The sequence below is a fragment of the Hypanus sabinus genome, chromosome 19, assembly GCF_030144855.1.
Source record: "Hypanus sabinus isolate sHypSab1 chromosome 19, sHypSab1.hap1, whole genome shotgun sequence".
Lineage (NCBI taxonomy): Eukaryota > Metazoa > Chordata > Chondrichthyes > Myliobatiformes > Dasyatidae > Hypanus > Hypanus sabinus.
This window is the reverse complement of record NC_082724.1, coordinates 21,150,657-21,164,636: the sequence shown is the minus strand read 5'-3', so window position 1 is coordinate 21,164,636 and position 13,980 is coordinate 21,150,657. Positions and strand designations below refer to the sequence as shown.

At 43.6% G+C, this 13,980-nt stretch overlaps 1 protein-coding gene across 1 annotated transcript in view; it reads left to right on the top strand.

Moving 5' to 3' along the window:
• Positions 1-4,352: 4,352 nt before the first annotated feature.
• The window catches only part of chdh (choline dehydrogenase), a 51,695-nt gene continuing 42,067 nt past the window's right edge, over positions 4,353-13,980 (top strand). The window contains exon 1 of the mRNA XM_059944143.1: positions 4,353-4,584. The gene's annotated coding sequence lies outside the window, so the exon portion shown is untranslated. The remainder of the gene's footprint in view (positions 4,585-13,980) is intronic.

Here is a 13,980-nt window from a genome sequence, read left to right as displayed (position 1 = left end):
GATGGTTGTGGAGGCCAAGTCACAGGGTATATTTAAAACAGATGTTGATAAGTTCTTGATTAATAAGGGTATCAAAGGTTAAGAGGAGAATGGGGCTGAAAAGGAATAATACATTGTACATGATTGAATGGTGGAGCAGACTCAATGGGCTGAATGGCCTAATTCTGCTCTTAGGACTTTTGATTATCTTTTCTAATGATCAATATGCATGGCATGCAAAACAAAGTTTCAACTATACCTCAGTACATGTGGCAATAATAAACCAACTTACCAGTTTACCAAAATCAAAAAGTGGATGTGCATTACTGCTTTGAATACTAACAAAATGCTGGAGTACCAGATGCAATGCAGAGCTTGTTTTTAGATGAAAGATAAAATGTTTGATTAATTTTGCCCCAAGTATAAAAGTTGATCAAATCACCGGAAGTCATTGCCTAAAAATAGCAGTAGATTTGATTGTAAATAAAGCAATGTACAAAAGAGAAAGATAGCAAGCTACCTAATCTTAATTAATTACAACAACAATGATAAAAACGGGATGTTATCATTGCAGAAATTTCTAAATAAAACTCGGTTGATAAAGCACTGCAATGTGGCTTACTAGTTTTGAGTAGAAATATAGAGTCTGTTTCTGTGTCTCTGATTTCCCACAGACATTTTTGAGGTGTTGAGTATTTGTAGAGATATCAACCAATCAATGTATGGAAGCTACCATGCTTTAGAGTTTGGATTATCTGATCTGGTCCTTGGAGCCGCACTAATATTGGGCCTAGAGACCAGTCAATTCCACAGAGAGGCTGCTGCCAGAATCAGGCCAGGATCCTCGGGCCCCAATTGTCCTTCTCTGGTTTCAGCTAATAATGTTGTGGTAAGTCCTCAAACCTCACCTATTTTCGAACTTGAATTTCATCTAATATCAGTCTCGAAGTCTTCCTGGGCCTGTCTAATGCAAGGACCAGGTTGGATTCTGTGGACTGGGCTGGGCCTGGCACCAAAGGAGGAGAGTGATCCAAGCATGAGACCAGGCTGAGAGACTTGGCATCAGGGGATCAAATGTGGCCAGACAATAGATTGCACTCTGCACCAGAGACCAGAATGGTACTGGCAACATGGACTATACGAAGTGTATACCAGACTGGGTCCAGGTTGGAACCAACACTATGGACCAGAGAGGAGCAGAGTAGGATTATTATCATGGATCATGCCTGACCACAACAGGGGCAAGACCATCCTTGACAGGAGACTGTACCTGCCATTAGAGTCTCGAATGGGCCAGATTGGCCACACCAGTAGGTTCCAGTCTGGATGTGCCATCAGGGACCTGAATGGGCCAGATTCCAGAGAGATAGTACCATCTGCACCATGTCTCTGCTGGGAAGAACAGGCCCCCAGTCCTCGGGGTCATGTTGCCGGTGGCCGGTGGCGGGGGCGTTGTAGTGCGCTCCGCAGAGGATGGTGCTCAGAGAGGCTGTGCCGGAGGGGATGGTTGGAGGCTCAGAGGTTCGACATACTTGGAGTCCGCTGCAGTCGGAGTGCTTTTACCGTGTGCTGCGTCTGCGAGGCTGGGTCCGGCAGCACCGTGTAAGTCCAAGGTGAGAGTATTCCCTTCCGCCGCCTGCGTGGGATGACGAGTCTATCGGGACCCTGAGGACTTGTGGAAACTGTGTGGTGGTTTCTTTCGAACGTATACTCTTTTAACATCTTTGGACTATTTTTACTGTGCCCACGGTCTATTTTTTATCAATTACGGTATTGTTTGCACTGTTGTAACTATGTGGTTGGGTGGTAGAGTTGGTTTCCTGACTTGGTGTGTCTGGGTCGTCTTGTTTTGTCTGGTGGGTTTGGGACTCCTTTCCAGGAAATGCACAAAGATGGTAGCACGATATTAATACGCTGCAGCCTCTCTATACTCTGGATTTGGGGATTGCCAAACGTTATGTGGATTTTCTGGTGTAGTCTGTTTTGTCGTGTGCTTTTGTGATATCATTCTGGAGGAACGTTGTCTCATTTTTTAACTGCATTGCATTTGTGGTTTCTTAATGACAATGAACCGAAATTCAATTCAAATCCAATTCAGTTCCACCACTAGGGGATGAGATTGAGCCTGGCACCAGAAGCCAAACTATACTTGCCCAGCTGGGTCAGCACCAGAGGACAGGACTATGCCTGGCTATGTTACAGGATTTGGTCAGGCACGAAGCAGAAGCTGAATCTGGGGCTTGAGGGGCCCAGCAGCAGGGACCAGACTGGGTCTGACATAAGGAATTGCCTGCTCCTCTAAACAGAGTAGACCTGGCAGTGAGAAACCAGCTTGGTCCCAGAACCGGGGTAGCACAGTGGAGCTGGTACTGGTACATCACAATGGACCTGACACGTGGGAAGTAGACTTAGCATAGTAACTCTACAAAAATGGACAAACAGGGTGCCAGACAGCACCTGGTAATAGGTACTAGACTGGTTCAGACCTCAGGGCACCATATTAGGCCGAGAACAGATAATTTTAGGTCCGATGCCTCGCAGGATTTTGATTTAGCCTGCCACTACTGATTAGATTGGGTCTGGCACCCGGGATCAGAAGGGGTTTGGACACTTGGATCACACTGCAACCAGACTGTGCCCTTCACCAGGGGGCCAGACAGGGAAGGTCAGATTTGGCCAACTAGCAGGGACTGACACCAGAAAACAGAACAAGCCTTGCACCAGACTGGACCCAGAACCAGGCGAGTTTGTACAACACCAGACTAGGTTCAATAGCAGCGAGCAAACGGACCCCAAAAACCAATCTGGACCCAGCACTGAAAATAAATCTGAGTCTCGCATCAAGGACTGACACCTGACGTCAGTTGGCAGCAGGGATCAGACTGACCTCTGACACAAGGACCTGACACTCAGATCGACAGGTCTGTGCAGATGGAACAGGAAAAAATGGATCAGAGCTGGGCCAAAGGGCCAGTTCTGAATATATAACTTTGCTTTGGCATGCAAACAGGAACCAGACTGGGTCAAACACCAGGTTGGGCCCAGAACCAGGGAACTTTGCCCCGCATCAATTATTAGACAAGGGCTAAACAGGAGCTGCGCCTGCAAAACAGTAGCAGGCACCAGACATGGCTATGCACCAAAGACAGACAGTGCTCCTCAACAACTGGGAATTAGATTGGACCCGGACTAAGATAACAGTCTGCACCCACCAACCAGGGACCAGACCTGGCCTGACATCTGGTTAGAATGGGATTGACTGAGGGTTAGGGTTAGCCTGCTGACAGTGGGAACCAGACTTGGCCTATCAGTATGTTGGATCCAGAACTAAGGGACGGGACCGACCGGACTAGAAACAGCACCAGGGAGTGCCCAGTATTAGGTACTGGGCAGAGCTTGCTGGCAGGGACCAGACAGACGTTGACATCATAGACAGAGTCAATCACCATACTGAGCTCAATATCAGGGGCCAAGTTGGGCCTGGTACCACAGGACCTGATCAGTTTGATATCAGAAGTCGGAGCTAAGGGACCTCACCAAGGAACAGACTGGATCTGCCAGGAAGAAACCTAACTGGCCTCCACCAGGAATCATCCTTGGCCTCGCACCAAAGAACCACACTGGACTTGGCATCTGGGGATGATGTAACGTGGATTAAGGGTCAGGAACTATGGAACTATGCACTGCCTGTGTATTTCTAATACTTTGGGGGTTTTTTTTGTTTCAGATTACATACATCTGCCGTGTTCTATTCCCACGGTGCTTTGCTATGAGGACGAGTCGGGCTGGAATGGCCGTTTTCCACGCTGTGCATGACTCCACGAAGTGTGGAGCCGTCTAGAACAACCTCGGTGTGCCCTGACGCTTAAAGTGGGAATACCATGCTAACAACCTTAGCTTCAAACACAGATGCAGAAACATCATTTTCACCCAGTCTCAATCTCACCCTCATTGTGATGAGATTGATAGATTGCGAGATTTTATTGGAATGGGGGAGGTGAGGTAAAACATCAATTAAACACCATGGTCTAGTTCAGAGCAGACATGGGGAACCCCAATTATCCTCCCCCATCTTTTATCATTAAATTTAAAAAAAAATCCGTTCTCACAACTCCTCCACTCTTTTCATTGTTTATCACGTCTCCTTTGATCACTTATTCTGCCTCTGGGTGACCGTGTGGGCTGCAGATGACCAGATCAACTTTCCGACGGGGTAATAGGGGACTTTCATAGACTCCGTGCAAACTGGCAAGGCGCTATGGCCGCGTTATTAATGTAGGTTCCCTAGCCTGCGGCTTTATGGGAGACACCGAGAGGGAATAACATGAAAAATAAAGTGTGAATTTAACACTTCCTGGCGCAAAGTCAGGGAGGAAGTGAGGTGAGAGGGAGACAATCGGTGGGACGTTTTCAGCGCAGGGTCACCGAGGGGGGATTAGCCAGATTTTGAGCATAGCCTTGAAAGAGTCCGGTCCGAAGGTCCCCGCTCCACTTGATGGTACCTGCTCAGTCGGATCCCACCCGATCGGCTGCAGCGTGGCGACCGCAGATCCAAAGGGACGAGGAGAGTGACCAGATAGCGAGGAGACAGGGCTGTCAGCGAAGGTGAGAGAGGATTACTGACCGCACGGTTGCCGGAGCGGGGCGGGGGCAATGGAAAAGGGCGACGCGGGTTGAAGTTTCCAAAACTAGTTTCAAGTGGCAGAGTCTGCGGCGCCTCCACTCGACGGAAAGGCCACTGTTTTGCACCTTGACTGCCGAAGCGGTTTTCTGGGGGAATCCCACCACAAGCGCAAGCCCTTGTTGCGTCGCGCGTTTGAAAACACTGCTGCAGTGCTGTCGGGGTGGGGGCCGACAGGGAGAAGATAATCGGGCTGGTCTCAGCACCACCTGTCCTTTCAGAGTTGATTTCAGCGACTATCTCTGGTTCTAGGATTGTGAACTCCATTTCTATTCTTAAATAATTCTTAATAAACATTTCTTAGATAATGACAGAAGATCTTGGAAAACTTTAAAAGGCCAGGAAGTATTTTAAAAAGTACAGTTCACGTTTCTGGTCGAAATTCTCAGATTGATTTCAATCCTATTCAAGGCCGTCCGAACTCTCTGCTCACTCGCGCCCCACTTACCTCCTTTGGGATTGATTCTGTTTTCTTAAATAGCTTTTAATTTTTACGGGAAACGAAAAAAAAACACTAAAGGTGTTGAAAGTCGAAACAAACAAAAAAGAAAGTTCCCGAAGAACTCAGCCAATCAAGCAGCACCGGTGGAAAGAGAAACGAGTTAATGTTTCAGAACCGAGGAAGAATCAATGAGTTACTGATTGATTCAAAATGTTGCCTAGTTTCTCTTTGCACAAATACGGGTCGAGTTCTCCAGTCTTGGCGGTTCTTGATTTTGCCTGAATTTATTTACAACTGGAGGCCATGCCCCCATTTGCACAGGCCTCAAACTATGTCATCTCTCTTTCAGTTTCTCCCTTTTCTAGATATTTTTCAAATTAAGCCCGTTTAAGCAAGCCGTTGGTCCGATTTTCAATCCTTCATATGGGGAAATAAATCATGTCTGCAGACAGTGTGGAGTTTGGACATTGGCTGCAGTATTGCAGGTAACATTCACACTGCAGACCGAATGGATCGCCATGTGAAATCTCTAGTGAAAGAGCTGACCACCTGTTTGATCAGAATCAGATTTAATATCACTGATGCATGTCATAAAATTTGTCACCTCTGGGGTAGCACTACAGTGCAATGCCATAAGACATAGGAGCAGAATTAGACCATTTGTGCTAACAGGTCTGCTCCGCCATTCAATCATGGCTGATTTCCCGCCCCATTCCCCAGCCTTCTCCCTGTAACTTTTGAGGCTGTGTCCAATTAAGAACCGATCAAGCTCTGCCTTAAGTACACCCAACGACTTGGCCTCCACAGCTGTCTGTGGTAACAAATTTCACAAATTCACCACTAAAGAAATCTCCCGCATCTCTGTTTTAAATGGACACCCCTCTCTCCTGAGGCTGTGCCTTCTCGCCCTAGACATCTCCCACCAGGGGAAACATCCTTTCCACACCTACTGTCTACCTTTCAACATTTGAAAGATTTCAATGAGATTCCCCCCCCCCATCCTTTTAAATTCCAGTGAATACAGGCCTAAAGCTATCAAATGTTCCTCGTATGATAACCCTTTCATTCCCAGAATCATCCTTGTGAACCTCTTCTGGACCCTCTCCAATGCCAGTACGTCTCAGATGAGCAGCCCAAAACTATTCACACTACGCAGAGTGAGGCCTCTCCAGTGCCTTATAAAACCACATCCCCATTCTTGAAATGAATGCTAACGTTGCATTTGTTCCCTCACCACCAACTCTGTCTGGAAGTTAACCTTTAGGTTGTTCTGCACAAGCACTCCCAAGTCTCTTTGCGTTTCAGATTTTTGGACTTTCTTCCTGTTTAGAAAATCGTCTGCACATTTGTTTCTTCTACCAATGTGCGTGGCCATGCATTTTCCAGCATTGTATTTCATTTGTCACTTTCTTGCTCGTTCTTCTAATCTGCCTCTCCTCCTGCAGCATACCTGTTTCCTCACTACTACCTGCCCCTCCAGCAATCTTCTTATCACCTGCAAACTTGGCAACATCTAAATCATTGATATACAGCATAAAAAGAAGTGGTCCCAACACCAACTCCTGCTGAACACCACGACTCACTGGCAACCAACCAGAAAAGGATCCTTTTATTCCCAGTCGCTCCTTCCTACCAATCAGCCAATGTTTTAATCATGCCAGTAACTTTCCTGTGATACTATGGGCTCTTGGTAAACAGCCTCATGTGTGGCACCTTGTGAAAGGTGTTCTCAAAGTCCAAGTATACAACATCCACTGCATCCCCTTTATCCATACGACTTGAAACCTCAAGGAATTCCAAGTTCGTCAGGCAAGCTTTTCTCTTAAAGAAACCATACTGACTTTGTCCTATACTGTCCTGTGTCACCAAGTACCCCATAACCTCATCCTTAACGATTGACCCCAACATCTTCCTAACCACTGAGGTCAGGCTAACTGGTCTGTAATTTCCTTTCTGCTGCCTTCCTCCTTTATAGAGTGGAGTGACATTTGCAAATTTCCATGCCAGAGTCCAATGATTTTTGAAAGATCATTACTAATGCCTCCACAATCTCTGTCGCTACATCTTTCAGAAGCCTAGGGTGCAGTTCTTCTGGTCTGGGTGACTTGTGTACCCTTAGGTCTTTCAGCTTTTTGAGCATCTTCTCCCTTGTAATAGTAACTGCACTCACTTCTCTTCCCTCAAACCCTTCATACCTGGGACACCGGGAAGACTGTTGCAAAATTCTCATTTAGTTCATCTACCATCTCCTTGTCCTCAGTTATTATTTCTCCAGCCTCATTTTCTAGTGGTCCTATGTCAACTCTCATCTCACTTACTTTTTTCATACTTGAAAAAGCTTTTACTGTCCACTTTGATATTGCTTGCTAGCTTGCTTTCATATTTTATCTTCTCCCTCTTAATGATTCTTTTAGTTGCTTTCTAGAGTTTCTTAAAAAGCTTCCAAGTCCTCTTCCCACTAATTTTTGCTTTGTTGTAGTCCTCTCTTTTGCTTTTACATTAGCTTTGAATTCCCTTGCCAGCCATGATTGTACTATTTTGCCATTTGAGTATTTCTTTGTTTTTGAGATACTTCTATCCTGCACCTTTGCAATTTTCCCAGAATTAATTGAATTGAATGGAATGATCTTTATTGTCATTATACATTGGTACAATGAAACTCTGTTTGGCTTCCTCTCAGGCAATCAAGCAAAGCGGTAGATAAAAACAAGACAGTAATAGAAAAATGGTATTAAATAGATAAGTAGCAGAAAGTAAGTTACAGCAGCACCAGAATGTCACAGTAATGCACAAAGTGCCATAGTGTAAGTATTTGAGTCCCTGTCTGTGCTCACAGTTTCAGTCATTGTTCTGTGGGAGTGGTGTGATGGAGGCCACAGCTCTGGGGTAGAAGCTGTTCCTCAGTCTATTTGTTCTGGCTTTTAGTGTCCTGAACCTTTTGCTGGATGGCAGCGGGTCAAACAGGGAGTGGCCGGGTTGTGTGGTGTCTCTGGTTATGCTGATTGCTTTCCTCCTGAGTCTGCTGGAATAGATGACGTCCAGTCCTGGGAGCTCCACCCTGACAATTGCTGGGCCGCCTTCGCCACGCGATGCAAGTCTTGCACTATTGAAACTCACACTATTGCTGTCTACTGTCATTCCTGCCAGCATCTCCTTCCAAGTCACTTTGGCCAACTCCTCTCTCATACCTCTGTAATTTTCTTTACTCCACTGAAATACTGCAATGTTAGACGTTACTTTCTCCCTACCAAATTTCAAGTTGAACTCAACCATATTGTGATCGCTGCGTCCTAAGGGTTCTTTTACCTTAACCTCTCTAATCTCCTCTGGTTCATACGTAATACTCAGTCCAGTATAGCTGATCCCTGAGTAGGTTCAATGACAAACTGCTCGACAAAGTCATCTTGTAGACATTCAATAAACTCACTTTCTTGAGATCGATTACCAACCTGATTTTCCCAATTGACCTGCATGTTAAAATTTCCCATGACTATCGTAACATTGCCCGTTTGATACGCCCTTTCTATTTCCCTTTGTAATACATGGTCCACATCCCAGCATTCCAGTTGGGAGGCCTGTACGTTACTGACAACAGTCATTAGTTTTACCCTTGCAGTTTCTTAAACTCAACCCACAAGGAATCAACATCTTCCCATCCTATGTCACAGCTTTCTACTGATTTGATGCCATTCTTTACCAGTTGAGCCACACCACCCCCTCTGCCTACCTTCCTATCCCTCCCATACAACGTGTAACCTTGGACATTCAGCTCCCAACTACAACCATCCTTCAGCCACAGTTCAGTGATGGCCACAACATCATACCTGACGATCTGCAGTAAGTGCAACAAGATCATCCACCTTATTTCTTATACTCCGTGCATTGCAATATAGTACTGTATTTGCCACCCTTTTTGATTCTGCTTCCCTAATGCACTGCTACTCACCCTGCTGGCTGCAATGTCGCCGATCATCTGCCTGCCCTTCCTCACAGTCTGACTTCGTGCTGTCTTTGCTTTTATACCGTTCATCCTGTCCTGAGTCCCTTCACACCATTTCCCACCCCCTTTGCCAAATTAGTTTAAACCTTCCCCAACAGCTCTAACAAACCTGCCCGAGAGATTATTGGTCCCCCTGGGGTTCAGGTGCAACCAGTCACTTGTGAATACCTGAATAGAGAAAATAAAACTCTGAATTACAGTAAGTTGTGTGTATATTATATGTATTCTCTATTATTATGTATTCAATAGTTAAATTAGTAGTGCAAAATAAACATTAAAACTGTAATGAGGCAGTGGTCATGAGTTCAATATCCGTTCAGAAATTGGATTTCAGAGGGGAAGAAGTCGTTTCTGAATCATTGAGTGTGTGCCTTCAGACCCCTGTACTTTCCTGCTGATGTTAGCAGTGAGAACAGGGCATGCCTGGGTGCGGGATCCTTAACAATAGCAGTATCGTGAGCAGATTCCCGATCAGCAACATCTGACGGAGCTAAGGAGGTGATTGCTAATGGTCTGAAATGTAACTGTGGCATCAAAGTAGATAGTGTGGCCATAAAAGGAGATGGTGGAAAACTAAAGCTGAGGGAGTGGTTAGGGTGGAATCAGAGAACAGGGGAAGCTTGATTCCACCAAGAGCATATGAGTCATATATTCTAGCTTAACCTTTCAGTGCTATAAATGCATTAATCAAATAAGAATCATTATTATCCAACAGTAATCAGCATAATATCACTTTATCTACCCGCTAGCAGTTTTTATGTTAAATAACAATCAGCAATCTTAGGTAGTGTCCAGAGTAAAGGATGAGCGAGCTAAGGCATTTCTCTTTGGAGGGAAGAAGGATGAGAGAAGACTTGATGGAGGTGTGTAACTTAAGAGGTGTAGATAGAGTGGACGGCCAACGCCTTTTTGTAAAGGTGGCAATGGCTAATATGAGGGGACCTTATATATAAGTACAAACTATGGGGTATGTCACAGGTAGGCTTTTTAACACAGAGCGACAAGTGACTAGACTGCTCTGTCTGGGGTGGTGATAGAAGCACAAACATTAGGGACATTTAAGAGACTCTTAGAAAGGCACATAGATGAAAGAAAAATGCAGGGCAATGTGGGAGGGAATGGTTAGATTGAACTTGACGTAGTTTAAAGGTCAATACAACATCATGGACCAAAGGGCCTGTACTGTGCTGTATGTTCTAAATTATTCTGCTGCTGCCTAGCGTACCTTTGCCTTTCCAACTGATGCCTCTTTTAATAGTCCCAGCCCCTGTACACTTCCATCCATCTTGAGAAAGGGCTCAAGGTTCTCCACTTCTAGACAACAGAGCCAACTGGATCTGGCAGAATGGTACTCACGCTTAACAACTCTCTTTTGGTTCCTCCCACTTTCTGCAGATCGAAGGTGTGGCCATGGGCACTCACAGGGACTCCAGCGGCAGCCGTCTTTTCATTGGCTACACAAAACAAACCGTGTCCCAAGCCAACGCTGTTAACGCTCCCAACTCTGCACTAAATTGACAAGTGCACTGATGCAAGTGTCATCAGCTTCATCAACTTTGCCGCCAGTTTTCACCCCGTTCTCAAATTCATGTAGGCCGTCTATGACACCTGTCTTTCCTGATCTGTCTGTCTCCATCTCTGAAGACAGATTATCTACTGGCATCTTTAACAAATCCCCTGACTCCCACTTTAACTACGCCTCTTCCCACCCTGTCACTTGCAATAAGACTATTTCCTTCTCTCAGTTTTTCTGTCTCTCGCCCCCACCCCACCCCACCTGTTCTCATCTGAGAGGCCCTCTCATTTTCTCCAGAAAACAAGGTTTTCCCTTCACTGCTGCCAATGCAGCCTTCACTCGCATCGCCTGTATTTTCCACATCGGTTCTCTCTGCATTCTTCCCCACATACAAACTAACAGTGGACGTGATGCCTTGCAACATCAGTGATCAGAAGATTGGGGTTCTCTTCCTGCCACCATGTATAAAGAGTTCGTACATTCTTTCAGTGACTGTGGGCTTCCTCTGAATACTCGGGTTTCCTCTCCAAGGTGTTAGGGTTAGTAAGTTGTGGGCGTGCTATGTCGTCGCCCGAGGCATGGCAGCTCCTGTGGCCTGCCCCCAGCACCTCGGTCTGTGTTGGTCATTGATGCAAATGTACATTTAATATATATGTGACGAGTAGTGTTTTTTTTTAATAAACTTTTTTTATTATATTTCAAGTAGTTACAAAATATAGAAAAAAAATGTATATTACCCATCCCCCCCCCTTCCCTTAACTACTCCCCCCTAGCATCCCTATAGAAAAAAAAAGAGAAAGAAAGAAAGAAAGAAAAGAAAGAAAGAATGCCTGGATATCGGAAGATCCCCACATGCTCCATGGAGTTCGTAATAACTTTAGTATATATATTTATTTCTTTCCCCAAATAACCAATTATTTCATCTTCGGTGCACCTATATGTTTAATCCTGTCTTTTGTAAATAAGGGTGCCAAATTTTCAAAGATGTTTCATATTTATCTCTTAAATTATAAGTAATTTTTTCAAGTGGAATACAGCTATAAATTTCTTTCTTCCAACGATCTATACTTAAATATGTATCCGATTTCCAAGTAACTGCAATAGCCTTTTTGGCTACTGCCAATGCAATTTTTATAAATTCTGATATTTATTCAATTTGGGTTTCGGTTTTATCCTTTCAATATCGCCTAGTAAAAATAATTTTGGATTATGTGGAAGTTGTGTTCCAATAATTTGTTCCAATAAAACTCTTAACTTTGTCCAAAAAGGTTGAATTTTAGAACAAGACCAAGTAGAATGTAAAAAAGTACCAATTTCTTGGTTACATCGGAAACACTGATCGGATAAATTTGGGTTTAATTTATTTATTTTTTGTGGTGTATTATATAATTGATGTAAAAAATTATATTGCACTAATCTTTTTTTTAAATTTTTTTATTAGTTTTTCAAAACATTTTACAAATTTAAAAACCCCAAATCCCAATGAGGAACATTAAAACAGAGCAAAATTAAGCATACAATAACAATATGCTACAAAGGAAGAGAATTTAGCAAAAAAAAAAGCACCTGAATTAAAGACAAGTAAGCTTAGTGTCCTCCCCAAGCCCCACAAAACAAGAACAAACAACAGTAACTCCAGATCAACCACAACACAATATAGAGAGTATAAGTCAGGACAGCCAAGCTCCCAGACTGTGAATACACTCAGCAACAGCAACAAAGGGTAATAATGCCTTCTACCAGAGAAAAAAAAGGAGCTGAAAGCAAGGGACCGAAAAGAAAAAAAAACCCTAGTCAAGAGGAAGGTTATGAAAGTACTCGATAAAAGGTCCCCAGACCTTATGGAACTTTAGATCCGAATTGAGAACTGAATAATGAATTTTTTCGAGGTCCAAACAGGCCATGATGTCGTTAAGTCATTGAGCATGAGTGGGTGGGGCAACATCTCTCCATCTGAGGAGGATCAAGCGTCTAGCCAGGAGACAGGCAAAGGATAATATTCGGCATTTGGTCGGACCCAGACATAGATCTGTCTCGCCCCAAAAACCGAACAGAGCAATTAAGAGGTTTGGTTCTAGGTGCTGATTCAGAATACATGATAACGTAGTGAAGACATCTTTCCAGAATTTCTCCAAGCTAGGAGAGAACCAGTACATATGGATGAGAGAGGCCACGCCCCTCTTGCATTTATCACAGAGCGGACTAACGCTAGGGTAGAATCGAGATAGTTTAGATTTAGACAAATGGGCACTATGAACAATCTTAAACTGTAAAAGGCAGTGGCGAGCACAAAGAGAGGTTGAGTTAACCGATTTGAGAACTGAATCCCAGCTCTCAGATAAGGAGATATTTAAATCCTGCTCCCAGGCCATTTTGATTTTATCCATGGGGGCCCGTCGTAAGGCTGCTAGTTTATCTCGGATGATTGATATTAAGCCTTTACCTAGTGGATTCATGGAAAGAAATAGGTCCATAGCATTTTTCGCAGGCATTTCAGGAAAGTTAGGAATTAAAAGAGCAATAAAGAGTCGGATTTGGAGATATCTGAAAAAATGAGCATTGGGCAGATTGAACTTTAACAGAGAGCTGCTGAAAAGAAGTGAAGCGATTATCAATGAAAAGATCTTCAAAATGTCTAATGCCCTTCCTATACCAAACCTGGAATGCTGAATCGTATGTAGTAGGTAAAAAAAGGTGATTATGAGCAATAGGGCTGGAAACGGAAAACCCCTGGAAACCATAGCATTTCCTGATCTGAGCCCATATACGCAAAGTGTGTCTAACAAGAGGATTAGCTATTGATCTGGGCAGACTACTAGGGAGGGCAGAGCTAAGAAGATACTGCATTAATCTTAACCGGACATTTATTCTATTTGTCATACTATCAAGACATAGTCTTGACCAATTTGTTTCTTCAATTTTAATATTCAAATCACTTTCCCATTTTTGTCTTGACTTATGGACTCCTTGTTTAATTGCCTGTTTTTGAATCAAGTTATACATACAGGAGATTAATTTTTTAATCTTTCCTTTTTGAATTAAAGTTTCTATTTCATTAGATTTCGGCAATAACATTGTTTGACCTAGTTTTTCTCTTAAATAAGCCCTTACTTGAAAGTAACAAAAAAGAGTGTTGTTTGATACTTTATTCTTTAATTGATCAAATGACATTAATATACCTCCTTCAAAACAATCACCTATATATCTAATCCCTTTTTGAAACCAATTATATAAAAGTTGATTATCCATTGTAAAAGGAATAAGTCTATTTTGAATTAAAGATCTCTTTGCTAATAAGGATTTCTTTATCTCATCGTCAACATTTATCTTATTCCATAAGTCAATCAAATGTTTTAATATAG